Below are 27,779 nucleotides of genomic sequence, written 5' to 3'. Positions count from 1 at the left end.
GCACTCTCTGGGTGATTAAAGGGGGCAACTAGTCAGGGCCCATCACAGAAATTAGATTTTTTATATAACATCTTTCAACAAGGGCGGCACGGTGGCGCTGCTGCCTCGCAGTTTTGGGACCCGGGTTCACTTCCCGGGTCCTCCCTGCGTGGAGTTTGCATGTTCTCCCCGTGTCTGCGTGGGTTTCCTCCCACAGTCCAAAGACATGCCAGTTAGGTGGACTGGCGATTCTAAATTGGCCTTGGTGTGTGGGTGTGTTTGTGTGTGTCCTGCGGTGGGTTGGCACCCTGCCCGGGATTGGTTCGTGCCCTGTGTTGGCTGGGATTGGCTCCGGCAGACCCCCGTGACCCTGTATTCGGATTCAGCGGGTTAGAACATGGATGGATGGATGGATCTTTCAACAACGGTCATGTTCACATTGTACTTTCTGTCTGCATTATAATGCTTCTGTATTTCTGCCACGTGAGTACGGGCATTGTGAAGCAGCTACTTCAGGGTCACAGAGACAGTCAGTGCCAAAGGATGAACTGACAACCTTGTGCCATTCCATCATGAACAAACTGCTTTGCAGGTGCAGTACAATGGCTGCCCTATTTGTGAAGTAACCTTCTCAGAGTGAGTCACAGCCTTGTGATTTTCAGTACAATGGTCATTTTCGTATGGTATTGTCCAGCAGCAGTATAATTGCAGATTTGACATAAATCTTTGACCGCCAAGTGCCACGTTTACAGTGTAAACTCAGGGGTGGATCTACCGCCAGGGTGTTCTGGGTGTGCGCCTATGGGCCCATAATGGCAAGGGGCCTTTTCCCCATAATCGATTTAATGGGCAGATAATGGAGCCGTGAGGCTGGTTTTAATGTAACGTAAATACTGAGGACATAATCATATGAAAGATTATTCATGCCAAAAAGAAATGCGATCCAGCGTGTTAATTACTTTGCAATGCAAATCATATGAATGAGGTGCCTTTAATTTTGGCACGGTCTTATCGTGTCATAAATAAAAACACATTAGCCAACTGATCAATTTCTTTTCACTACAGCATGCAGTTTCTGTGTGACTTTAAAATGCAATGCAAAAGAATATTACATTTTAATGCCTGTGATCATATGAACACACATATTGCATTTCGCTTACTGGCCGATCCACATAGTATTATGATTCAAAACCTTTCAATCATCCATCCTTCCAATGTCCAACCCGCTACATCCTAACTACAGCGTCACGGGGGGGTCTGCTGGAGCCAATCCCAGCCAACACAGGGCGCAAGGCAGGAAAAGTTCTGAAAAGTCAACTATGTCAATGGCACAAGCAGGTCCGGTATTGGGCTTAGCACTAAAAAGTGAAAACTGAACATTGGCATTTATGCTACAGCCCACTGAGACGCATCAAGGAAACCGCATCCCAAAAATGTCACCTTTATAAACTACGGAGCCAGATAAATAGGAGCAGAGTCATAGGTCTATGAGCAGCCGTTCAATTATGGCGCTTTTCCACTGCATAGTACGGCACAGCACGGTTCAGTACAGCTCACCTTGGTTCGGCTCAGTTCGGCTCGGTTTGCGTTTCGACTGCAGTTTAGTACCGCTTTAGAGTGGGCGGGATTATTCACGTGTCGTTATAGTTGCGCCGCCTCTACGGCAGTGACACCGTGGAACTTTTACAACAACACGCAGACAACGACAACACTTTAGCTCAACGACGCGCAAGGGTAAGCATCTAAAAAGCACATCACTAGCTAACTTTTATCACTGTTGCAAAGCATAAAATGAACTTAACTGCCAGTGTAACATTAAAATGCTGATTCTGTATATTACAGATCTTCCACATTTTGCAAAAAAGTCGCCGCAACAGACCATCTGTTTGGACATTTAACCGTGCTTCAGAGTGGTGGGATGTGATTGTTCCCGGTTTTACAAACACTCAGTGGCTGGAGAACTTTCGAATGTCTGAAGAAACATTCATCCACTTATGCAACAAACTGCGTCCAGCGATGGAGAGACGGGACACAAACTTCCGCGTGTATAAAGAAAAGAATAGCCAGTGACGCAGTAATGACGATTTTCTCCGGCCAATCAGTGACCAGCAGTTTACACGTCACGTTTTGGTAACGGTTCGGCGCACTTGGAACCTCGGCTGAGGTGGTACTAAAAAAAGGACCAGGTACCAGGTACTGTTCCCAGTGGAAAACCCCCCAAAAGTGAGCTGAACTGAACCGTGTCGTGCCGTACTATGCAGTGGAAAAGCGCCATTATTCTGCATATTCGAGCCCCTGCGGGTTGAGAAAATGTGACAATGTGGAGGGTCAGTCAGTCATTATCCAACCCGCTATATCTTAACTACAGGGTCACAGGGGTCTGCTGGAGCCAATCCCAGCCAACACAGGGCACAAGGCATGAACAAACACCTGGGTAGGGTGCCAGCCCTTTCAGTCATGCCAAAATTGAATATAATCAAATGATCAATCAGCCACAAAAGGTGGGGCAAGGGGCTTTAACAGTTGGCGTGAGAGGCCTTCCAGTTTTAAACATTTTTGTGGTACATCAGTGTGGAGTGATCAACAGAAGCAGTGAGAATTCCTGTTAGGAATTCTCCCCAGCAATGTTTACTCTTACCAATCCAAAGCCTCATGATGATGGTGCTCAAAACATGCAGGGAGATATTGATGGAGCCTGGAGGGATAAATGCCAGTCAAATTTGACTTCAGCAAATCATCATCATCATCATCTCATTAACTTGGTGTAACAAAAAGCAAGTTTCTGATCACAAGGAAGAAACGTCTCCTAAAACAAAACCCTACTAAACACACAAATGCATGTCACGTATACAGAGAGCACATCACACAGGTTAAAAATAAAGATAACATGTTGTAAGCAGAAAGCCGTTTCTGTAGCATCAGGTTATATACACTGGTAATCAAAGACATCAGTGGACAAGTGGTCTGGGCCATCTTAACTTATGGGCACAATTGGCCAGAGGCCCATGATGTTAATGATGCCCCAGCAAACTACTTTGCCCGGGGAGCCTATGATGATGTTAAGTCAGGGGTCTCAAACACCAGTCCTGAAGGGCCACAGTGGCTGCAGGCTTTCATTCTTACCACCTTCTTCTTTAGTGACCTGTTTTTGGCTGCTAATTAACTTCTTTGCCTTCGCTTTAATTAACTAAGATCCTCTTAGTTGTTTCTTTTTTCGTTAATGAGCAGCCAAACAATAATGAGACACAAAACAAGCCGCCACAGGACCAGCTCACCTGTGCCCATCGCACAATATCTGAAAATAAAGAAAGGTCCGGGTCTCAGTAAGGTGGACCTCTCAGGTCACCAAAACTTTTTGATGGCTTTCTTAGAAAAAACAGAAAATCAACAGTTTTGGAAATGTCTGCTGTGGCAGAATGAGAGCAGCAACAAGCTGTGCAATTAAATAACAAGCTTAATTAACAGCAAGAATTGGCTTCTCATTAAGAAACTGGTTGGAGTGAAATTGGTTGGAGTTTGAAGCCCCAATTTAGCTGGTCATTTGTTGGCTTGGACTGACTCCTTCAAAACAGGGCTATTAAAATGAAGGGAAAAGAAGTTAATTAGCAGTGAAAACTGATTAAGAAAAGGGTCAGAATGAAAACCTGCAGCCACTGCGGCCATCCAGGACTGGAGTTCGAGACCCCTGTTTAAGTACTGCTAAACATACCATACCATATTTATTTGTTGAGCGCTTAAAAACACAGCATTACAACTGACCAAAGCGCTGTACAGTTACAACAAGCAGGACTAAAAGCAAAATATTAAAAATAAACATTAAGAGAGAATTAAAACAGAGATACTAAAAACAGGTCAAGGGACCAAATAAAATAGAGAAAATAGCAAAAGACAAGTGGAAAATGAAACAGGTTAAGAATTAAAAGCCAATGTGAAGAAGTGCGTTTTTAGGCGAGATTTGAATGTGGCGACTGAAGCGGCTTGCCTAACCACTAAGGGCAGGGAGTTCCAGAGCCTGGGTGCACAGACGGAGAAAGACCTTTCACCACGAGCTTTAAAATGTGCCTTGGGAACGGTTAGGAGCAGCTGATCTGTGGATCTAAGAACACGAGGGGGATTGTGACAATGGAGCAAGACACTCAAATAGGCGGGGGCTAGACCGTTTAATGCCTTATAGGTTAGGTTAAACATGAACAATATGGTGTTGCAGGTGCTGTGTGCTCTCTGTTGTTCACTGTTCTGACAATAGTGTTAGAGTCGACATGAGTTTGAAAGAGTTGGTGGCTATGCTTGAGAAAATCTGAACTGCAAAATATGCATCTGAAGTAAAAGGGTGCGTCACACTCCGTCAAAAGGACTGCGGATAATGAAGAGCCACAGGAGATGCAGATTTCAGTACTCCATCCATCCATCCATTCTCCAACCCGCTATATCCTAACTACAGGGTCATGGGGGTCTGTCGGAGCCAATCCCAGCCAACACAGGGTGCCAGGCAGGAAACAAACCCCGGGCATGGTGCCAGCTCACCGCAGGTTTCAGTACTCAAAACACCCAAATACACAAATCTGAAGGATGGACAAGGCTGCACAACATACACGCCTAAATGAATAACTTAAGTACTAGGGTGTTGTACCGTCTTAGCCATTATGAATGTAGTGAGGTGTCAAGCAAAATGACTCCTTGTATTGGCTAACTAGAAAGATGACGATATGTGGGCTTTCGTGGCAACTCGGGCCCCTTCTTCATGCGAGAGGTAATACAGAAACTGGAGTTCCCTGTGTTTATATACACACCAGGACAAGAAACAACATTGGAAAACCTTTAAGTGAGACATCTTAAATGTAAAAAAATTAATAAACCTTTTCAGGCTAAAATTCATTTAACAAGAAAGAAGAACAATGTCTGGTCAAGATCTTTGGATAAGATAACCAACCGTCCAACAAAGTCTTTTGAAATTTCTGAAATTGAGTTATAGTTATATAGAGACGCAATAGTTAAAATGACAGAAAGGATACGTAGCAGATTGTGGCACTTGCTCGAGAATGTGGTACCCCAGTAGCTGTGGTGGTCCACGTGAGTGTCTGTCTGTCTGTCTAGACCAGTGGTTCCCAACCTGCGTCTGAAGGTCTTTGTTCCAACCAAATTCCATTTTTCCTAGCCTAGTTTAAGGGAATCATTATTTCCCAGTTTCTGTAGTTTGGAGTTAATGTAGAAATTTGGCAGATTTTTATTAAAATATACTAAACAGTTATATGGGAAATATGTATTTGTTATTTTTTTTAAAGTTAACTGTATTTTCCAGGTGTTCTGGTTATTTCATTGATAATTTACTAATTAGCGGGTCTGACACTAAAGTAGTTGCAGCCTTCATCATCCTGGGTGCCTGCTCTGGGTGTTATAAATTGTCGACTAATCGGGTTAAATGAAGGGAGCAAACTACACAGGAAAAGGAGAAAATAATAGGAAAACAATAAAAGAGTTGAGCATTTATAGCTTTAGAAAAAAATAAAAAATATTTCTAAATGTCTTATAAATGAAAAAAACATACTGTTGTGCTTTTCTGAATGCAGAATGAGATGAGGGGAAAAAAAGACCAGTTCATTAAATGGGAGCAGTTGCTATTGGTTATTATGACTGAATTTGGGTGGCATGGTGGCGTAGTGGGTAGCACTGCTGCTTTGCAGTTAGGAGACCCTGGTTCTGTGTGAGTTTCCCCGGTGTACTCCGGTTTCCTCTCACATGCAGGTTAGGTGCATCCTAAATTGTCCCTAATGTGTACTTGGTGTGTGTGTGTGTGCCCTGGCAGGGGTTTGTTTCCTGCCTTGCGCCATGTGTTGGCTCCAGCAGACCCCCCGTGACGCTGTAGTTAGGATATGGCAGAATGGATAGATGGATGAGAATTTGGTTGGAACAAAAACCTGATGCCACAGGGGGTCCCCAGGACTGAGTTTAGGAACCACTGGTCTAGACTGTCGCTACGCTCATTGCAACGTAGAAATGAATCAGCAACTACCTCGTGCTATTGAGCTCCTGAATGTTGTTAACAGCTTTCCTTTCCTTTCAGCGTCTGGTCTTTTATTCAGTTTCTTTTTGATCTCTCCTTGAGCCCCGACGATTTAGTTTAATGCACGAAGGACAGAAGGAATTTTGTTTTAGTAAGAAGCCCCGTGGCTTGTACCCTATACAGCGCCGGACGTCGCCGCTATTCATTACAAACTAAACAGATTGTCTCCAGGCGTGTATTGTCATTTGAGAATCCCGTCTGGCCCCGCGAGACTTGTTTACCGCAAGCGGCTAGCCTGACGGCTTGCGCATGCGCGTTTCTTCCAGCTTGTTTCTCTATAGCTTTTATTTGGCATTCGTTTTATTACAAGGAAAGGAGGAAAATGTACATGTTGGTGTAACCTTCCTCAAGGTAAATTAAATCAGTAAAGTAGCTAAAGTCAAACATTATGTTTTTCTGTTTTAGGATAGACAAGTTTGTAATTTCATCCATGTTTTTTTTTCCAGTGGGAGATTTTGAAGTTTCAAAAGTTTTGTGCAGCACGCTTTATTTGAGATAACTAAAAGATTGACGTGCCTCGACAAATGTCCTTGAAGAAGTAACGTTCCAAATTTAAACAAAATCGGCTCACTTTATGACGTCGACAGACATGACAAACACAAAAGGTGTCCGCTGCCATCAACGTTAACGGGCAGTGCCGCGCCACTCGCCACACAAAATGAGCACACACACATTTTTGCTTTCCTCCCGATGGCTGCGGAGGTTCTTTTCCTCCCCTGTGACATCTTTGAGTCGGTACAAGGTGACCAAACAGCAAGTCATTAGAAGGTGGTCTTCTTGCCAGTGCATGCTGGCACTGCTCTCTGGGTCCTGTGCTTAACATTTCCAATTCCCCAGCGCTGTCAGCCATCAGAATAGAATAGCCAAATAAAAAGAGAGGGTAATGAGGGTCTCATAAATATGGATGCAATCAACAGTGGACCTGCACCAACAGACACACATCTGAGCACCGGCTGAATTATTCATGCACCCTGCCAGAGGACTCTTTTTAAATATTACATTTACCAAAAAAAAGTATTGAGGCTATGTATTTTTGATGCCAAGTTTAATGAAATTTAAAAATGGTTCAATTATTTAAAAAAATAAATAAAACTGGGCTGCTTGATTAGAGTCACTGGGTAGGTCTGGCGTGTCCATTGTATGAGGAGTTAATCAGACATCAGGGCACTGAGGCTGAGGTGTTACGGGGCAGGTGGTCAACTGAGGCAAAAGTCAAATTGCTTGTCATGAGGCCCTTTAGTGTATAATGTGTAAAACACTCCTTGCTGGATTATAGCGCCTTGTAGGACAAATGATCTGGGAGGTAACTGAACCACTACAAAACAGAGGACCAAAATCAACTCAGATGCATTATTTTTATTATTATTTGTGTTGTAAAAGCACCTGAACTTGAATGTGTATGGTGTACAACAACCTCCTCACTGCATTATAGCTCCTTACAGGTGAGGTCTTTGAGGGATCCTTAATCACTGCAAAGTTTTGGAGCAAAAGTCAACTTGCATGTTTAAAAACATTTTTTGGACGACTGCTGTAGTGTATAGTGTATACATCAGCATGCCAGCCACGTACATTACAGTGCCTCACAGACGAGGTGCTGTTGGTGTTGCAGATGATTTTCTGGAAAGTTGTTTAGACACAGATTGTAGGTTTTGAAGACCCAGATGTGAAACTGCTGTACTAAAAATCACATACAGTGGAACCTCGGGTCACTGCAATTCGTTCCAAAACTCTGGTTGCAACCCAATTTGGTCGTGACCCGGAGTAATTTCCCCCAAAGGATTGTATGTAAATACAATTAATCCGTTCCGGACCGTACAAGCTGTATGTAAATATATTTTTAAAAGATTTTTAAGCACAAAAATATTTAATTATACCATAGAATGCACAGTGTAATAGTAAACTAAATGTAAAAACATTGAATAACACGGAGAAAACCATGAACAGAGAAAACTAACCTTACAGTCTCTTAACAAACAAGCCCGGTGGATTCTTTTAACTGCCTTCTCGCTCTTTCTCTCTCCACAGCGAATGCACAAGGAGAGACTGAACACGTGCGGAAATCATCAGTGCGTACGAACCAGAAGGAAAACTGGCTTGTTCGTCACCCAAGTGTGTGGTTGTGAACAGATGCAAAAGTTTGCCGAACTTTTTGGTCGTAACCCGATTTGTACGTGGTCTGAGACGTTCGTGACCCGAGGTTCCACTGTATTCAACAAACTCCTAATTGGATTACAGTGCTTTGTAGGGGAAGTGCTCAGAAGGGCGTGTGTGTGGTGTGTGTGTGTGTGTGTGCGTGTGTGTGTGTGTGTGTGTGTGTGTGTGTGTGTGTGTGTTGCTGATTCACCACAAAGCTACTGGCTAGAAGTCAGGCTGTTGCAAGGATTCGTTTGGAGGACTGGAAAGCAAACGTTAAAGTGTATTATAGTGAAATATGCATAAGTGTGCACTGTCATATGGATTGTAGCACCCTGCATGTGAAATGTGTACCTTACAAAGGGACATCCTTATATATAATTTAATATATAATACTATCCGCATGTATGCTGTTCGCGTCAATACCCCGTATGTATGGTGTTCGCGTCAATACCTTGTATGTATGGTGTTCGCGTCAATACCCCGTATGTTCGCGTCAATACCCCGTATGTATGGTGTTCGCGTCAATACCCCGTATGTTCGCGTCAATACCCCGTATGTATGGTGTTCGCGTCAATACCCCGTATGTATGGAATTTGTGTCAATTCCCTGTATGTATGGTGTTTACGTCAATACCCCGTATGTATGGTGTTCGCGTCAATACCTTGTATATTCGCATCAATACCCCGTATGTATGGTGTTCGCGTCAATACCCCGTATGTTCGCATCAATACCCCGTATGTATGGTGTTTGCGTCAATACCCCGTATGTTCGCATCAATACCCCGTATGTATGGTGTTCGCGTCAATACCCAATATGTTGGCGTCAATACCCCCTATATATGATGTTTGTGTCAATACCCCGTATATATATGGTGTTCGCGTCAACACCTCCACTCAATACAAGTTAGAACTATGCAATGGGACTCTGCCTCTGTAGTTAGAACATAACGTGGCGCACGCGGACGCAGTATTGCATGATTGGCTAAGAATGTTTGAACGCTTCAGTGACGCCGCTGGACGGCCGAGTATAGTAAGTCGGTGTTGGTTCGAGCAGATAACAGTAAGTTTGGTTGTTTTTTGTAACATTGGTTTGGTGGGGCGTACTTTCCAGGACTAACATCGTCGACTGACTTAAACCCTTCGACAGCTCCGGAACCGTAAGTAATTTAGAACGTATCGCCATTTGCTTGGTACGTCAAAATCTATCATTGGGCCGTTCGGTTTTGGCATCCGTCCTTCTGGCATCTATTGGCAAACTGAGTAATGACAGCTGGGTATTAACAACGGTCATTGTTTAAATATTAGCCAATCTCAGATCTAAAATGGCCACGCCAACATAATTATTTCTCTGACTCTGACTAGAGTCGTAAAATACGGTTTGTTTTGAAAATTTGTTTGCCACAAAAAATCAAATGAGGTGCACCGAAGAGCTGAGTTGACGTCTCGCAGCCCCGTATAAACAGAAAGCTCTTCATTACATCGGCCGAAAAGGTCTATTTTAAGCACAAATCAGTGCCATGATAACAAAATCATTTCAAGGACTTAAAAAAAACAATTCTTCGCAGAGAAAGTATGGATTTCACAAACGTAGAATTTGTACCCTGATTCGATCGGCTCCCAGTCACTAATATATATATATATATATATATAAATATACACAGCCAAGTTTATTATGGTGCCTTGCAAGGGAGATAGTTACAGTATACACAACTAAGTTTAAAATGTACTATAAGTTATAGACTAATGAAAATTGCATAATTAGATCAGGACCACCCTATTTATACTACTAGCAGACCTCGTGCGCTTCGCTGCAGTCGTTGGAATAATTATGTATCTACATGCGACTTATAGAGCTTCTTTATATACAACATTTTTGGTTTGTCCTCCTGGAGCCAAAATATATAAATTTTCTCTATGACTAATTCGTGAACAAGCTACATAAAAAATAGAAACGGGGAAAAACGGCAACACCGCTGGGAACAACAGTAAATGAGATAAAGTAAAAGTCTACTAAACACTAAAGTAACAGTAAACCACAACACTGCCGGGAACACCGGCACATGGCGTCTACTAAACACTAAGAAACACTAAGCAGAAACACTAAAGGAAAAAATACTTTTCAGTAAGTACTGCGTCTAGTAAACAGTAAATCAGTAAAGGAGAGAGGACTAAACACTACGGAAAAAGAATGGCAAGACCGCGTCAGCTGCGGAGCTCAGCTCGGTAGTGATGGGTCATTCTTGAACGATTCGTTCATTTTGACCGAATCTTTAATGTGACTCGGGAAGAACGAGTCATCTCGTGGGAGTGATTCGTTCAGTCGCGCATGCGCATTTGTGCAACTTCCTATAGTTTCTGTATTGGAATTATTGATTCACATGTTTCGAGTCTTCGGGTTTTTCGAGTCGTTCGTTCATCACGTGACAGCCCCATAAGCTTAACTAACTCAGTCTGAGCCGGAAACAGAATTGATTAGTTCATCTCTCGAGTCTTGGGTTTGAGTCGTTCGTTCATCACGTGACAGCCCATAAGCTTAACCTATGCAGTCTGAGCCAGAAAGAGAATTGAACGAAATGACTCGAAAAATGATTCGTTCATTTTGCTGAACGAGACTCAAAGGTCCGAGTCGGTAAAATGATCCGAACTTCCCATCACTAGCGCTCAGAGCGAAATGAAGTGAATGAAATGAGGTGAATGGGAGGGGAGATGATGACGTGACTCCCCCACCCACCTTAACTCTCAATCCCTCCACAAACACAGTCTCTCGGATCCCAACTCTCCTTTATATGTATAGATATACACTTTGCAAGCTCCCAGAAAGAAAGAAAAACATATATTTTTTTTTTTTTTTTCCCAAACATGATGTCGCGTATCATTGTTTTGCTGATGATATGCAGCTGTACCTCAAAGTTAGTTCTGACATCACTTCATCTGTAAATAATGCTGTTGAAATGTTTTTATAAATAAATAATCTAATCTACTCTAGTATCATCAATGCCTTGGCTCAGCGACACACAGTGCCCAGTATAAACGTCTAAGAGACGCCCGTTGTATTCTCATGTAATCAGACTTCAGGGTGTTTATAGAGTCAGTCATCACCTTTCAGCTGTCAAGAGTTGGGATGTGTTGTGATTTACAGCAAAGTATCTGATTTTCAATTTGCCAACCACTTTATAGGGAACTGATGTAACACATAAGTGGGTATGATATAGCACCTACCAGCATGATTTTACTAGTATGCCATAAATTTTAAAAATCTAAATGTTATTTGCTGCATACGATTATACTCATTACAATGGATGGTCAAATGCTTAGCTTCAAGTTCAATGGCTGTGCAATAGCAAAAAAAAAAGGAAATAAGGTAATAAGCAAATGCACACTCTATAAAGTACCAATATATACAACAGCAGCAGTACTATGCATTATATTAATATTATAGAAATGTAAGTAAATATTGTCATGCATGCACTTTGGCGTCAGGATCGAGGTATATGATGACCCATAAGGGTGAGACGGGGCGCTGTCGCTAACGTTTTCTTTTCCTTCTCTCTGTACAGCTCCGAGAAACTGCCCAGTGAGGGCGCTTAGCCACTCTCCTTCCAGTTTATCGGCTATAAGATGATGGGTTGCCCAGAAGGAGGCATCTTTTACAATCAGAGCGACCCCCTGAAAAGAGTGCCAGTGAAACGACCTTCATTTCTGTGTCTAAGAGCTGAATAGCTTTTGTTAATAGTTTGCCAAAGGGCTGGCTGTGCAACACCAAGAAGTGTTTCTTTTATTGGATTTTTGTTCAATTAAATGGGATGACCCAGTTGTTGTCCCCACTTTTTATCCTTCTGCAATCTATCATTCTTGCACCTCTCCACAATAGACACAGTATGTCTGACTCTATGATTTTTATAAATGTGGGGTAACAAAAGGTGTGTACAGTGTCTACAGGTATACTGTATATGTGTACCAAATAATAAATAATATACCTAATAGAGGCAATGTATCTAAACAACAAAACACTAAGGTCTGTTTGTTTCCAGTCCCTCAGGGCAATCTGATTGGTCAGTTTGTCTTTAATCTGATTGGTCAGTGTGACTTTGGTGACACAATCGAAAGAGGAGTTGCTAGTGTTGGACAGACAAGGAAGAGAAACAGCACAGGAGGCACACTGAGAGAGAGTTGCCTTCAAAGACAGTGGGGTATCATACTGGACAGGAGGTGAGAAAGGCACCGTCTGAGAAGCAGGCTTTATGGGAATGGGCTTGAGGGAGTAAGCGCAGTTGAAGACATGTTCAGACACACGTGGATAACAAGGAAAGGAGCTAAAGGTGCACTTACAGCAAGAGATAGCAAATATTTTTAAATGTATCTATTATCCGTCTTTGACAAGTGGCATTGCTATTCTACATATAAAACATGAACACACCTTCACATATTCCTACTGACAGATGGTATTATGAAAGGTGACGAAATTCAGTCATTGTAAGCTTTTAGCTCCAGTGTATGACATGTGCCATCATGTAGCACTGTTGGAATAACTTAATAATAATAATTCATTACATTTATATAGCGCTTTTCTCAGTACTCAAAGCGCTATCCACACAGGGAGGAACCAGGAAGCGAACCCACAATCTTCCACAGTCTCCTTACTGCAAAGCAGCAGCATTACCACTGCACCACTGTTTTATAGTGCACACCCAGTGATGTGTTCAGCTGACCTCACCACTCTGCAGAGCCTCGTGGTCCTGCTGTGTGCTGTTTGAAATGAGGCTGTAATCTATCACGATACTTTGAATGGTGTATGTGTAAAAGGTCTTTAATATCGGTAGTGGCAGCCCAAAATCCTATGTCTGACTCTTTTTTTGACTTTTTCATCAAGGTGTCACTGTGCTTTGTCACACACGTGTGAGTAAGAGGCAGCTAAAGGGCTTGAGTAATTGTAATTCTACACCAGACCAGAGGGTGGCAAGGTGCGCTGACTGTCTCTCTCAGTTCCGTGCAGACCGTTCTTGGGAAATCCCACCAGTTCCAGAGCCTCTGAAGACATCACTTCCGTTTCCGGTGCTTGTGATGACATCATTTCTGGTCCCAAAGACTTCACTTCCAGTTCCGGCATCAATGACATCACTTCCTTCACCGGCCCTTAAAGCTCATAATGATCAGTTCTGTTTTGGACTCAATATTGAAAACAACTCTTGAGACTTTAACCTTTTGCAGCAGGGCATAATACACGGGTGGCTGCCCCAAACCTTTATATGTCTATTGGTCGTTTTTGTGACAGCGTGGACCAGGTCAGGTCCTCCCTGTCCACCCTCTTCACCTGAGGTGGTATTAGTTCTGAGAGGGTGGTAGTGCCCCAGTTGTTTTTTCTCAGAGTCTATAATCAATTTTTTTATCTTGCTGATGTTCAGAAGAACACTGTAAACTTCACATCAGTGTGAGAAACTCTCCACTTCATCCAGGTAAGCCTGCTCATTCTTGTTGAACATAAGGCCCACCCCAGCTGTGTCACCATCAAACCTGACAATGACGTTAAGAGTCAAGTGCCACCATATGGATAGAGGGAGTAGATCAGAGGACTTAGAACGCTGCCCTGTGGAGCCGTCTTTATGCAAAGTTTAGCAGTGATCTCTTCTGGTAGTAAAAATTCGGCATTACCCCTTTAAATAAATAATTTTATGTTACATTTCCCACATAGTGTGTAGTGGTGGCTGAGAAAAAACTTAAATCTCATGTTTCCATGAAAATACGATAGATAGATAGATATGAAAGTCACTATAGGATATATATATATATATATATATATAGCTAGATAGATGTGAAAGGAACTATATAATATATATATATATATATGTAGATAGATAGACAGATAGATGTGAAAGGAACTATATAATAGATAGATAGATAGATAGATAGAACTGTATTTGTTCCAATGGGGAAATCCGGCTTTTTACAGATGCACTTTAAATAAGTATATACATAAATAGATAGATAAGTAAGTAAACAAACTAAACATTTACATGCATTTTGGTCTGAACACACACTGGAATGACTTAATAATATGGATAGAGGGAGTAGATCAGAGGACTCAGAACGCTGCCCTGTGGAGCCGTCTTTATACAAAGTTTAGCAGTGATCTCTTCTGGTAGTAAAAATTCGGCATTACCCCTTTAAATAAATAATTTTATGTTACATTTCCCACATAGTGTGTAGTGGTGGCTGAGAAAAAACTTAAATCTCATGTTTCCATGAAAATCCGATAGATAGATAGACAGATAGATAGATAGATAGATAGATGTGAAAGGAACTATATGATATATATATAGATAGATAGATATGAAAGTCACTATATGATATATATATATATATATATAGATAGATAGATGTGAAAGGAACTATATAATAGATAGATAGATAGATAGATAGATAGATAGATAGATAGAACTGTATTTGTTCCAATGGGGAAATCCGGGTTTTTACACATGCTCTTTAAATAAGTATGTACATAAATAGATAGATAAGTAAGTAAACAAACTAAACATCTACATGAATTTTGTTCTGAACACACACTGGAATGACTTAATAAAAAAGCTTTGACTTGGCAGTCCCAGTCACACTGAGGGATTATGCAGGAGTATCATTGTTGGTAGAAAGGACCCCCAATCACTTTTCTTGACACACTTTTAATGAATAATTTGTTCTCTGACAGTCCTCAGTGTTGTTGTGTCAGAGAGGATGTGCAGCATTGTTCATAATGGCACTCATTTTTGTTTTAATGCTCTCCTTCTCTACTACCTCCATGGGGTCCACAGTGTGTCCCATAGTTGATCCTGCCCTTTTATTTAGTTTCTTGATTCAGTGGACCTCTCTTGTAGTGATGTTACCAGCCTAGCACACCACAACGTACAAAATTGCACTGGCATCACAGAGTTATAGAAGGTGGAGAGGATGTTACTTCCCACATTAGCCCTTTTATTTAGTTTCTTGATTCGGTGGTGGAACGACCAGGAACTGTGGGAGACCCACTGGATTTATAGGCAGGGGGGCCATTCCTGGTGGTGATTGGCAGGTAGCCCAGCATTTTGAAGGATAACCCATAAAATACTGTACTTGAAAGATATACACAATCAAAAGCAAATAAACCAAAATAAAAGTAATAATACAAAAGATTCAAAAATGAACAAACATGGAATCAAACCCCAGACAGGGGAGGAACCCAAGGTGAAATATCACAACCGTTGAGTGTTCGATGCAAGCCTTTAATTCAATTACAGCGAAATGTCAGCTCAGGTCACCTCCAAGAGTTGTTGCATGGCAAGGCTATGACGATTATTGCCCGAAGTAGCAACACCCAAAAAAAAACAAAGACGGTGTTGGAAAAAGATAAAACTATTAACAAAGCAATCTGTAATCAAAAAGCGTTTCTTTAAACAACAGAAACTATTTTCAGATATATAATGTCATAACCAAAGCTCCAGCAGATGAGTAATTCATTTAAAGTGAGCTCAAATCATAACAAGGAACCTCAACCACAGGGCACGGCTGCAAAGGCTGTACAGCTGGGCTCAAAGATTGGTTCTCCATTTGTTTAATTTGATACCATTGTTTCTGCTGTTTTTCTATTCATAAAGAATTATTAAAACACAGAACGTCGCTTCATTTAATGAAACATGCAAGTCTCTTTGCCTGATGTACTCTTAACCCTGTTGCTACCTTTAGAGGCTCATCTATAAATTCATAGAATGCTGCACCGCGTGGCGTGTTGGTTGGACATGCAAGCGAGAATGACCCTGCACTCTGTACATGTGACAATATTCATACAACTACGATTACCCTTTAGTCTTCAGAGTTTCGGCGCACAAGCGCCCCCTATCTTCCACAGGCTATGCAGACATTTTGCAACCCACACAATACAACTTGACTTTTGCTATTGAGATGTTTTTCGTCAGTTAGTGGAAACAATTCTGCTCTTGTTTACAGCCTTGATTGTCACCACCCTTAAAAAGACTCCCGGGAGACCCTTAAAGCAAACCTCTGCTCCCCAGAATGCAATGATGCCAGAATCCATCAGCTTGCATCAGAACGGATCGGGCCGTTTCCTAGCAACCACTCAGCAAGCCTTCAAATCAAACCAAGCAGGCACCACAACGCTTAAAAGGGAGCCTCCGTCAGTCCAGTCCGGCATCCGACGGGCGGAACAAGAACAGCCAAGCAGACAAGAACGGTCAGGCACATGGAGACTCCAACGCCTTTCATTGTTATGGACGGGTCACAGGGTTTCAAGCTGCTTTGATATAAGAGGCTATGTTAGAGTCAGACATTTAGATACCATGAGAACACACTACAGGTCAGGACATGAAACGCTGAGCAGGGTGGTCAGCTGATTAGGTGGGCTAGCCTTGGTGAACAGGCTCCTACTTTGATTGGATTATGACCTGTAATTAACCAACATTTAAAGTATAGAGGAGCTTGGCAGATGGAATGGTCTCCTCTAATTTGTCAGACTTCTTATGTTTTTAACAAACTGATGGCTTACAATGGCTTTGGTCCATAAGGGAAGATTCACCCACTCATATGTTAAAAAAAAACATCACAAGACAGATTTTCAGTTATGTTAATGTTTAGGGGCTGCATGGTGGTGCAGTGGTTAGTGCTGTTGCCTCATGGGCCCGAAATCACAGCCAGTGTTTGCATGCTGGCTTACTTGTAAATCCAAAAACACGTGCATGTCAAGCAAACTGTGGATTCTAAACTGGCCTTATGCGTGCGTAAGTGGGCCGCAATGGATAGCTAATGTTGGTTCCCGTCTTGTGCCCAAGGCAGATGGAATAGGATCTGGAGCAACGTGTAGCACTTTGAACTTTTCTACAATAAATTGTGTTTTCCAAGTGTTTACCCCGTTCTGGAGGTTGTCCACGTCTTACTAAACTGTTTCTGCTGCCTTCTCAGTGTCTGCCATTGCTCCAATTTTAGTGTGCAATGAGAGACCCCGATTGACTCCAACGGCGACCTCACTCCATCTTCCTCTGTCTCCTCTTAGTTAGCAAACTTGAGATTCAGTCTTGCAGGTTACTGCTGATGCTTACAGCTTCTAGTTTTAGAATTAATTTTTGATGTGGGGGTCAAAGACTTTTTGGAAGGCTAAGTAAATTCTGTTGTATGTTTTGCTTTTGTCAATTATTGCAGTTGTAATTAGTTTGGTGGGATCTTCCTCTCATAAACAAACACTGCCTGTTATTTAGTATATTATTTTCACACAGAAACATCTCTAAATGATTTCGTATTATAGTTTTCATAACTAGTGTCTGCCACTGGTCTGTAATTACAAGGATCCATTCTTTCTCCAATTTTGAGGATTAGAGTCACATTTGCAACTTTCCAGCCCTCCAGTGTTTCTCCCCTCTGAAGTGACTGCCTAATAAGGGCTTATAGATGCCATCTCTTCATCGTTCACATTAGAACATTAGAATACTCCGGACGAGAACAGGCCATTCAGCCCAACAAAGCTCGCCAGTCCTATCCACTTGTTTCCTCCAAGAAAACATCAAGTCGAGTTTTGAAAGTCCCTAACGTCTTACTGTCTACCACACTACTTGTTCGCTTATTCCAAGTGTCTATCGTTCTTTGTGTAAAGAAAAACTTCCTAATGTTTGTGTGAAATTTACCCTTAACAAGTTGCCAACTGTGTCCCCGTATTCTTGATGAACTCATTTTAAAATAACAGTCTCGATCCACTGGACTAATTCACTACATAATGTTAAACACTTCACTCATTTCACCTCTTAATCTTCTTTTGTTTAAACTGTAAAGGCTCAGCTCTTTTAATCTTTCCTCATAACTCATCCCCTGTAGCCCTGGACTCAGCCTAGTCGCTCTTCTCTGGACCTTCTCTAGTGCTGCTATGTCCTTTTTGTAGCCTGGAGACCAAAACTGCACAGTACTCAAGATGAGGCCTCACCAGTGCATTATAAAGGTTGAGCAGAACCTCCTGTGACTTGTACTCCACACATCAAGGCGCTATATAACCTGACATTCTGTATGCCTTCTTAATGGCTTCCAAACACAGTCTGGCAGGTGATAGTTTAGAGTCCACTACGACTCCTAAATCCTTCTCATAAGGTGGATTCTCGATTGTCAGACCACCCATTGTGTATTCAAACCTCACATTTTTGCTTCCTATGCTTAAACTGTAAAGGCTCAGCTCTTTTTATCTTCCTCATAAATCATCCCCTGTAGCCCTCTAATCAGCCTAGTCGCTCTTCTCTGGACCTTCTCTAGTACTGCTATGTCCTTTTTGTAGCCTGGATACCAAAACTGCACCCAGGACTCCAGATGAGGCCTCACCAGTGCATTATAAAGGTTGAGCAGAACCTCCTGTGACTTGTACTCCACACATCAAGGCGCTATATAACCTGACATTCTGTATGCCTCCTTAATGACTTCTGAACACTGTTGGGAAGTTGATAGCTTGGAGTCCACTATGACTCCTAAATCCTTCTCATAAGGTGGACTCTCGATTTTCTGACCGCCCATTGTGTATTCAAACCTCACATTTTTACTTCCTATGTGTCATTCTTTACATTTACTGACATTAAATTTCATCTGCCACAAATCTGCCCAAGCCTGTCTGCTATCCAAGTCCCTCTGTAATGATATAATGGATTCCAAATTATCTGCTAATCCACCTATCTTGGTATCATCTGCAAACTTAACCGGCTTGTTACTTATATTCCTACCTAAATCATTTATATATATTAAAAATAGCAGCGACCCTAAAACTGACCCCTGTGGAACACCACTCTTAACATCGGCCAGTTCTGATGAGGTTCCTCACACCATCACCCTCTGCTTCCTGTGTCTGAGCCAATTCTGCACCCACCTAAAACATCACCCTGAACTCCCACTTCTTTTAACTTGATGCCCAACCTCTCATATGGCACCTTATCAAATGCTTTCTGAAAGTCCAGATAAATAATATCATAAGCTCCACTTTGATCATATCCTATTGTTAGCTCCTCATAGAATTCCAACATGTTAGTAAAACACGACCTCCCTCTTCTGACCCCATGCTGACTATTCAGAATAACTCCTGTCCTTGCCATGTGTTGCTCAATCTTATCCTTAATAATTCCTTCCATTAATTTTCCTGTGATGCTTGTTAAGCTTACTGGCCTATGGTTGCTTGGATCTGCCCTGTCACCCTTTTTATACAATGGGATTTGCCATTTTCCAGTCCTTTGGAATCTCTCCAGTGCACAGTGACTTTCTAAAAATATGTGTCAGGGGTTTATATCTGCACTCACTAGCCTCCTTAAGACACGAGGATAAATATTATCTGGTCCTGGTGATTTGTTTGATTTCATCTTATTTAATCTGAGCAGCACTTCTCCCTCTAAAATTTCCAAATCCTTCAGTACCTTCCTTAGTAGTCGAATTGGAGTTTGTTACAGCCCTGTTGGGATCCGGGGGTGCCGCCAGGATGTGCTGCAATTGTCCCTGAGCCTGTGTGGGTGGTTCTTCTGTCACACCCGGAACTGGGACAACGAGCACCTGGGGTGACCTATATAAGGGACCAGCAGACACTACTCGGGGGGGAGAGTCGGGAGGAGAAAACAAGGCCTGAAGAGGAGTGGAGGGAGGAGGACTGGCGGCAAGAAGGGACTGAATGGTGTTGGTGTGTTGCGTTGTGGTTACTGGCATTGTAAACTGCAAATAAATGTGTGAAGCGTGGCAAAACTTGTCTCCTGCCTGTCTGTGTTTGGGTCAGGGTGGCGGTATGTTCACATTGGCATCCCAGATGGGACACCTGGCCGTCTGTCGGCAGAAGCCCTTTAAATAATTTTGTGGCCCAGCCTGGCACAGCAGTGCAAAGGCGCACACACACACAGCAGCAGTCCAGCAGTGCACTCACACATGGTGTGTCAGCGGCAGGCACTGAAGCCACACCACACCTATAATAAAGCTGCGGAGACCCATGGCTACACCACTTCCACCCGATGGGGAGAAAGAAAAGCAGCGGTCGCCCAATCGCCTGCCATCGTGACTACCACCTAGATCAGCATACGTAGAGAAGAGGCGTCCTGGCCATCCATGACAATATATAAAATCCAATGTCTGTCTGTCTCTCTGCCTGTCCGCTTTTCACAAGAGAACTACTTAACGGATTTAGATTGGGGTTTTTTCCATAATTTGCTTGAACATTCCGGTTGATGTTGCGACTTCTCTCATTTCGCTATGTATCATAGTTCGCTTGTGGTACCAATTTATTTGCACGAACCCAAGATCCACACAACGGACTGAGGGGTGGTTGGCGGGACCCTCCTCACTCTCATACCAGCCTTGGGGCGTGTGCCTTACCTCCGATTAACCAGCAAACAAAAGAACTACTTCACGGATTTAGATCGGGTTGTTTTCTAGAATTTGATTGAACATTCCGGTTGATTTTGCGATTTCTCTTATCGTGCTAAGAATCATAGTTTGCTTGCAGGAACAATATATTTGTACTGATCTGAGAAAGAGGCTGTGGGCCAAAGGAGTGGGAAGCCGGGCAGGGCCCTCCTCGCTGTCCTGTTTCACTGATACACAGACGGAGCCGCGGGGAACGGCTAGTACTAAATATAATAAACAAATGTCTTTTGAGTAACAGTCTGTGTAGGTTTGTTTGTTTGTTGCAAAAGTAAAAGCTAAACAACAATTTATGTCTGTGTGCCAGCTGACGTCACAGAAGTGTGATTGTAAAAATTCAGATTTATGTGGTTATATTTGATGTCATAAACAGATACATAGGCCTTGTTGTCTACCAAGATCATTGTAGACAACGAACATGAAAAGTACAGTATGTATTTCAGATAATGATACATCATTACTTATATACCTCCTTACATGTCTTTGCCATATAAAATCTTCAATGCAGACGAGAGCTGTGAGAGGATTCGAGCTGGCGGTGCTAAACAGAGAGTGCTAGTGCCAGGAGGGGTAAACGGCTGGCTGAATCGGGGATGGGACAGCGCAGGTTCAGCGCTTCAAATTGACACATTTTGCAAAACAAAAGCGGTTTTCAGCAGCCAGTTGCTATGCTGATAAGCACATACGATTTTCCTTGTGTGTGTATGTGTGTGTGTGGGTAAAGTTGGCTTTTTCAAGGAGAACGGAAATCTTTGCAGACTTTGGGAATTCTAGTATTAAACACTTCAATCATGTCTCCTCTTAAGCTTCTTTTGATTTTAATCTTTCCTCATAACTCATCCCCTGTAGCCCTGGAATCAGCCGAGTTGCTCTTTCCTAGGCTGCTGTGTCCTTTTTGTAGCCCAAAACTGCACCCAGTACTCCAGATGAGGCCTCACCAGTGTGTATAAAGCTTGAGCAGAACCTCCTTGGACTTGATAGTGCTTATGGTTTGCAAAGCCTTAAATAATGTCGCTTCATCCTCTATCTCAGAATGTCTTACACCTTACACTCCAAATCGCAACCTTAGATCTTCAAATGAGTGTCTGCTTAGAATTCCATGAGTTAAACTTAAAAAAAGTGGTGAGGCGGGCGGCCTTCTGCTGTTATGCACCTAAAATCTGGAATAGCCTGCCAATAGGAATTCGCCAGGCTGATACAGAAGAGCACTTTAAAAAACTGCTAAAAACTTTAACATGGCTTCCTCAGAGCTTCATCTTAGTTTAATTCTGATGCTCTGTACATTCAATTATCATTATTAGATAGATAGATAGATAGATAGATAGATAGATAGATAGATAGATAGATAGATAGATAGATAGATAGATAGATGAGAAAGGCACTATATAATAGATAGATAGATAGATAGATAGATAGATAGATAGATAGATAGATAGATAGATGAGAAAGGCACTATATAATAGATAGATAGATAGATAGATAGATAGATAGATAGATAGATAGATAGATAGATAGATACTTTATTAATCCCAAGGTGAAATTCACATACTCCAGCAGCAGCATACTGATAAAGAACAATATTAAATTAAAGAGTGATAACAATGCAGGTATAACAGACAATAATTTTGTATAATATTATTGTTTGGGTGGAACTGAAGAATCGCATAGTGTGGGGTCTGAACGATCTCCTCAGTCTGTCAGTGGAGCAGGACGGTGACAGCAGTCTGTCATGAAGCTGCTCCTCTGTCTGGAGATGATCCTGTTCAGTGGATGCAGTGGATTCTCCATGATTGACAGGAGTCTGCTCAGTGCCCGTCACTCTGCCACGGATGTCAAACTGTCCAGCTCCGTGCGTACAATAGAGCCTGCCTTCCTCACCAGTTTGTCCAGGTATTCATACTCAAAATCCGTACTAACCCCTACTCACTCTTCTGTTCTTCTTTCGGTTTTCTGGGGTGGCGACTTGCGCCACCACCACCTGATTAAAGCACCGTCATGTCCCTCCATTGATGGATTCAAGGCCACAAGTCCACATGACCGTCATCATCAAGTTCCTCCATGAGAGCCCTGAATACAATGAGGACTAATTGTGAGGTCATTGATATTAGGTAGAATGCCTAGAGGGGGCTGGGTGGTCTTGTGGCCTTTGAACCCCTGCAGATTTTTTTTTTTTTTCTCCAGCCGTCTGGAGTTTTTCTTTTTGCTTTTTCTGTCCTCCCTGGCAATCAGACCTTACTTTTATTCTATATTAATTATTCATCCATCCATCCATTACCCAACCCGCTATATCCTAACTACAGGGTCATGGGGGTTTGCTGGAGCCAATCCCAGCCAACACAGGGCACAAGGCAGGAAACAAACCCTGGGCAGGGGGCCAGCCCACCACAGTCTATGTTAATTAGTGTTCTCTAATTTTAATTATTTATTTTGTCTTTTTTGTCTCTCTTCATCATGTAAAGAACTTTGAGTGACATTGTTTGTATGAAAATGTGCTATAGAAATAAATGTTGTTGTTGTTGTGGTACTCCACACATCAGGGCGCTCAAGTCTGGACAACAGAGAGGAGTTAAAGTTTCCTCCAAGATGGCTTTGCGTGTCTGTGCATTAGTGGGCTGTGCAATGCAACAGAACAATGCTGCAAGGTGAAGCTTTAACATCTCACAACCCAAAATCTGGTTAAATGGTGACTTATGAAAGGAATTAGTTGAGTGAATCCAGGCTTTTACTTTAAAATTACTTCAACAAGAACACGGGGACACATTAGAAAACTTGTTAATGGCAAATTTCACAAAAATGTTAGGAAATTTTTCTTTTCAAAGAGAAATGTTGCCACATGGAATAAGTGACCAATCAGTGTAGTGGAAAGCAGGGGCCTCACTTATAAAGCTTACATACACACAGAAAAGGCTCAAAATGTGCATATGTAAATTCCCATGGAAACTTTGGGATTTATGAATTAAGAAAATTTGACAGTAGGATGTGTGTATATTTACAGCAACTCTGACCCACGCGTACGCAACATTTTAGGACAAATTGGGAAATGATCAAGCAGGGAAATGCAGCCAAGCCATATGTGTAAAAGTCAGGGCTGTGGAGTCGGTAGATAAATCCTTCGACTCCGACTCGGACTCCTTAGTTTCCGGTACTTCTGACTCTGACTCCTCTATATTTACTATGCTAATGTATTTTCCATGTTGATTGAAAGAGGGCAACATACACCTCATTTAACCACAGAACTACTGGCTAGGAAGCGGACTCTCTACCATATTGGCCAGTTTAAAGAACCCCTGAACACACATCAGGCCATTGCACACACCTCCACCTACATCATTACACTTGTGTATACTCAAATGAACTTGTTAAACACATTACATCTGAAATAAAATGAAAACACTTTTTGTAATGTACCATGATCCAGATTACAATATGTGAACGTCAGGCTGTACAGGTGCTGGTCATAAAATTAGAATATCATGACAAAGTTGATTTACTTCACTAATTCCATTCAAAAAGTGAAACTTGTATATTAGATTCATTCATTGCACACAGACTGATGTATTTCAAATGTTTATTTCTTTTAATTTTGATGATTATAACTGACAACTAATGAAAGTCCCAAATTCAGTATCTCGGAAAATTAGAATATTGTGAAAAGGTTCAATATTGAAGACACCTGGTAGATAGATAGATAGATAGATAGATAGATAGATAGATAGATAGATAGATAGATAGATATGTAAGGCACTATATAATAGATAGAGAGATAGATAGATAGATAGATAGATAGATAGATAGATAGATAGATAGATAGATAGATACTTTATTAATCCCAAGGGGAAATTCACATAATCCAGCTGCAGTATACTGATACAAAGAAACAATATTAAATTAAATAGTAATAAAAATGGAAAAAAAAAAAAACACCAGACAATAACTGAGTAATGTTAGCATTTACTCCTCTGGGTGGAATTGAAGAGTCGCATAGTGTGGGGTCTCCTCAGTCTGTCAGTGGAGCAGGACGGTGACAAAAGTCTGTCACTGAAGCTACTCCTCTGCCTGGAGATGATCTTGTTCAGTGGATGCAGTGGATTCTTCATGATTGACAGGAGTTTGCTTAGTGCCCGTCGCTCTGCCACAGATGTTAAACTGTCCAACTTTACTCCTACAATAGAGCCTGCCTTCTTAACAAGTTTGTCCAGGCGTGAGGCGTCTTTCATCTTTATGCTGCCACCCCAGCACACCACCGTGTAGAAGAGGGTACTCGCCACAACCATCTGGTAGAACATCTGCAGCATCTTACTGCAGATGTTGAAGGATGCCAACCTTCTCAGAAAGTATAGTTTGCTCTGACCTTTCTTACATAGAGCATCAGTATTGGCAGTCCAGTCCAATTTGTCATCCAGCTGCACTCCCAGATATTTATAGGTCTGCACCCTCTGCACAGTCACCTCTGATGATCACAGGGTCCATGAGGGGTTTGGGCCTCCTAAAATCCACCATCAGCTCCTTGGTCTTGCTGGTGTTAAGGTGTAAGTGGTTTGAGTCGCACCATTTAACAAAGTCTTTGATTAACTTTCTGTACTCCTCCTCCTGCCCACTCCTGATGCAGCCCACAATAGCAGTGTCATCAGCGAACTTTTGCACGTGGCAGGACTCCGAGTCATATTGGAAGTCTGATGTATATAGATTGAACAAGACCGGAGAAAGTACAGTCCCCTGCGGCGCCCCTGTATTGCTGCACACAATGTCAGACCTGCAGTTCCCAAGACGCACATATTGAGGTCTGTCTGTAAGATAGTCCACAATCCATGCCACCAGGTGTGAGTCTACTCCCATCTCGTCAGCTTGTCTCTAAGGAGCAGAGGTTGGATGGTGTTGAAGGCGCTAGAGAAATCCAAAAACATAATTCTTACAGCACCACTGCCTCTGTTCAAGTGGGAGGGGGATCGGTGTAGCATATATGATGGCATCCTCCGCTCCCACCTTCTCCTGGTATGAGAACTGCAGAGGGTTGAGGGCGTGGCGGACCTGTGGCCTCAGGTGGCGAAGCAGCAGCCACTCCATGGTCTTCATCACATGTGACGTCAGAGCAACAGGCCGGAAGTCATTCAGCTAACTAGAACGTGACACCTTTGGGACAGAAGTGATACAAGATGTTTTCCAAAGCCTTGGGACTCTCCCCTGTTCCAGGCTCAGGTTGAAGATGCGCTGTAGAGGACTCCCCAGTTCCAACGCACAGGCCTTCAGCAGTCGTGGCGATACACCATCCGGACCCGCTGCTTTGCTGGCATGAAGTCTCCTCAGCTCTCTGCTCACATGGGCTGCTGTAATTGTGGGTGGGGATGTCTCACCTATGCTGGTATCAGCAGAAAGATGGTTGGAGGATGCAGTACTCCGAGGTGAGAGTGGTGCCACACTCTAATCAGCTAATTAACTCAAAAGCCTTTAAATGGTCTCTCAGTCTAGTTCTGTAGGCTACACAATCATGGGGAAGACTGCTGACTTGACAGTTGTCCAAAAGACGACCATTGACACCTTGCACAAGGAGATCAAGACACAAAAGGTCATTGCTGAAGAGGCTGGCTGTTCACAGAGCTCTGTGTCCAAGCACATTAATAGAGAGGCAAAGGGAAGGACAAGATGTGGTAGAAAAAAGTGGACAAGCAACAGGGATAACCGCTTGTACGCTGGAGAGGATTGTGAAACAAAACTGTGGGGGAGATTCACAAAGAGTGGACTGCAGCTGGAGTCAGTGCTTCAAGAACCTCCACGCACAGACGTATGCAAGACATGGGCTTCAGCTGTCGCATTCCTTGTGTCAAGCCACTCTTGAACAAGAGACAGTGTCAGAAGCGTCTCGCCTGGATTGCTGCTGAGTGGTCCAAAGTTATGTTCTCTGATGAAAGTAAATTTTGCATTTCCTTTGGAAATCAAGGTCCCAGAGTCTGGAGGAAGAGAGGAGAGCCACAGAATCCACATTGCTTGAGGTCCAGTGTAAGGTTTCCACAGTCCGTGATGGTTTGGGGTGCCATGTCATCTGCTGGTGTTGGTCCATTGTGTTTTCTGAGGTCCAAGGTCAACGCAGTCGTCTACCAGGACGTTTTAGAGCACTTCATGCTTCCTGCTGCTGACGAACTTTATGGAGATGCAGATTTCATTTTCCAGCAGGACCTGGCACCTGCACAAAGTGCCAAAGCTACCAGTACCTGGTTTAAGGACCATGGTATCCCTGTTCTTGATTGGCCAGCAAACTCGCCTGACCTTAACCCCATAGACAATCTATGGGGTATTGTGAAGAGGAAGATGCAATACGCATGACCCAACAATTCAGAAGAGCTGAAGGCCACTATCAGAGCAACATGGGCTCTCATAACACCTGAGCAGTGCCACAGACTGATCGACTCCATGCCACGCCGCATTGCTGCAGTAATCAGGCCAAAGGAGCCCCAACTAAATATCGAGTGCTGCACATGCTCATACTTTTCATGTTCATACCTTTCAGTTGACCAACATTTCTAAAAATCCTTTTTTTTGTATTGGTCTTAATTGATATTCTAAATTTCCGAGATTCTGAATTTGGGACTTTCATTAGTTGTCAGTTATAATCATCAAAATTAAAAGAAATAAACATTTGAAATACATCAGTCTGTGTGTAATGAATGAATCTAATATACAAGTTTCACTTTTTGAATGGAATTACTGAAATAAATCAACTTTGTCATGATATTCTAATTTTATGACCAGCACCTGTATATTAGCTCAGTTGAACTTCACACTAGAAATAACACAACTGTACACTGGGCTTTATTCTTACATCAGAGAAGTACTCAATTATGACTGTTGTTTGTGAAATGGGAAATATGAACTAGCTGTATTTTTTTTTTTATTGTAATTTAAATTTAATAGGAGTCACAGTCGGTACATTTTTGCCGACTCCAACCCCGACTCCACGTACCCAACACTGTCTCCGACTTCACAGCCCTGATAATAATTCATTTCACTGAGCCATTATTAATATATGTGATGATGTGACAAACATATTACACCTCAGAAAACGATGAATATGATGCCTAAACTGTATTTTGTTCCCTTTTAAGAAGGCCAATGCTATGTATTTGCACTACAGGACTCTTTTGGCTTTTTGTCAGTTTATGTCAGCTGTATCTCAGACATGCTTCACTCTGCCATGTCCACTGTGCTGGAAGCCA

The 27,779-nt window shown here is 42.4% G+C and overlaps 1 protein-coding gene and 1 long non-coding RNA gene across 4 annotated transcripts in view; one reads left to right on the top strand and one right to left on the bottom strand.

The window, feature by feature from the left end:
- LOC120542238 (teneurin-2-like) overlaps positions 1 to 27,779 on the bottom strand; it is a 1,685,504-nt gene that overhangs the window by 412,611 nt on the left and 1,245,114 nt on the right. The window lies entirely within an intron of this gene.
- LOC120542239 lies at positions 6,300 to 12,004 on the top strand. Its single transcript, XR_005636173.1, has 2 exons — positions 6,300 to 6,391; positions 11,733 to 12,004. It is a non-coding gene; the product is annotated as an uncharacterized LOC120542239 (long non-coding RNA).

This window comes from Polypterus senegalus, chromosome 13, assembly GCF_016835505.1.
Source record: "Polypterus senegalus isolate Bchr_013 chromosome 13, ASM1683550v1, whole genome shotgun sequence".
Classification (NCBI taxonomy): domain Eukaryota; kingdom Metazoa; phylum Chordata; class Cladistia; order Polypteriformes; family Polypteridae; genus Polypterus; species Polypterus senegalus.
The sequence above is the reverse complement of the archived record's forward strand: the minus strand, read 5'-3'. Positions and strand labels throughout refer to the sequence as shown.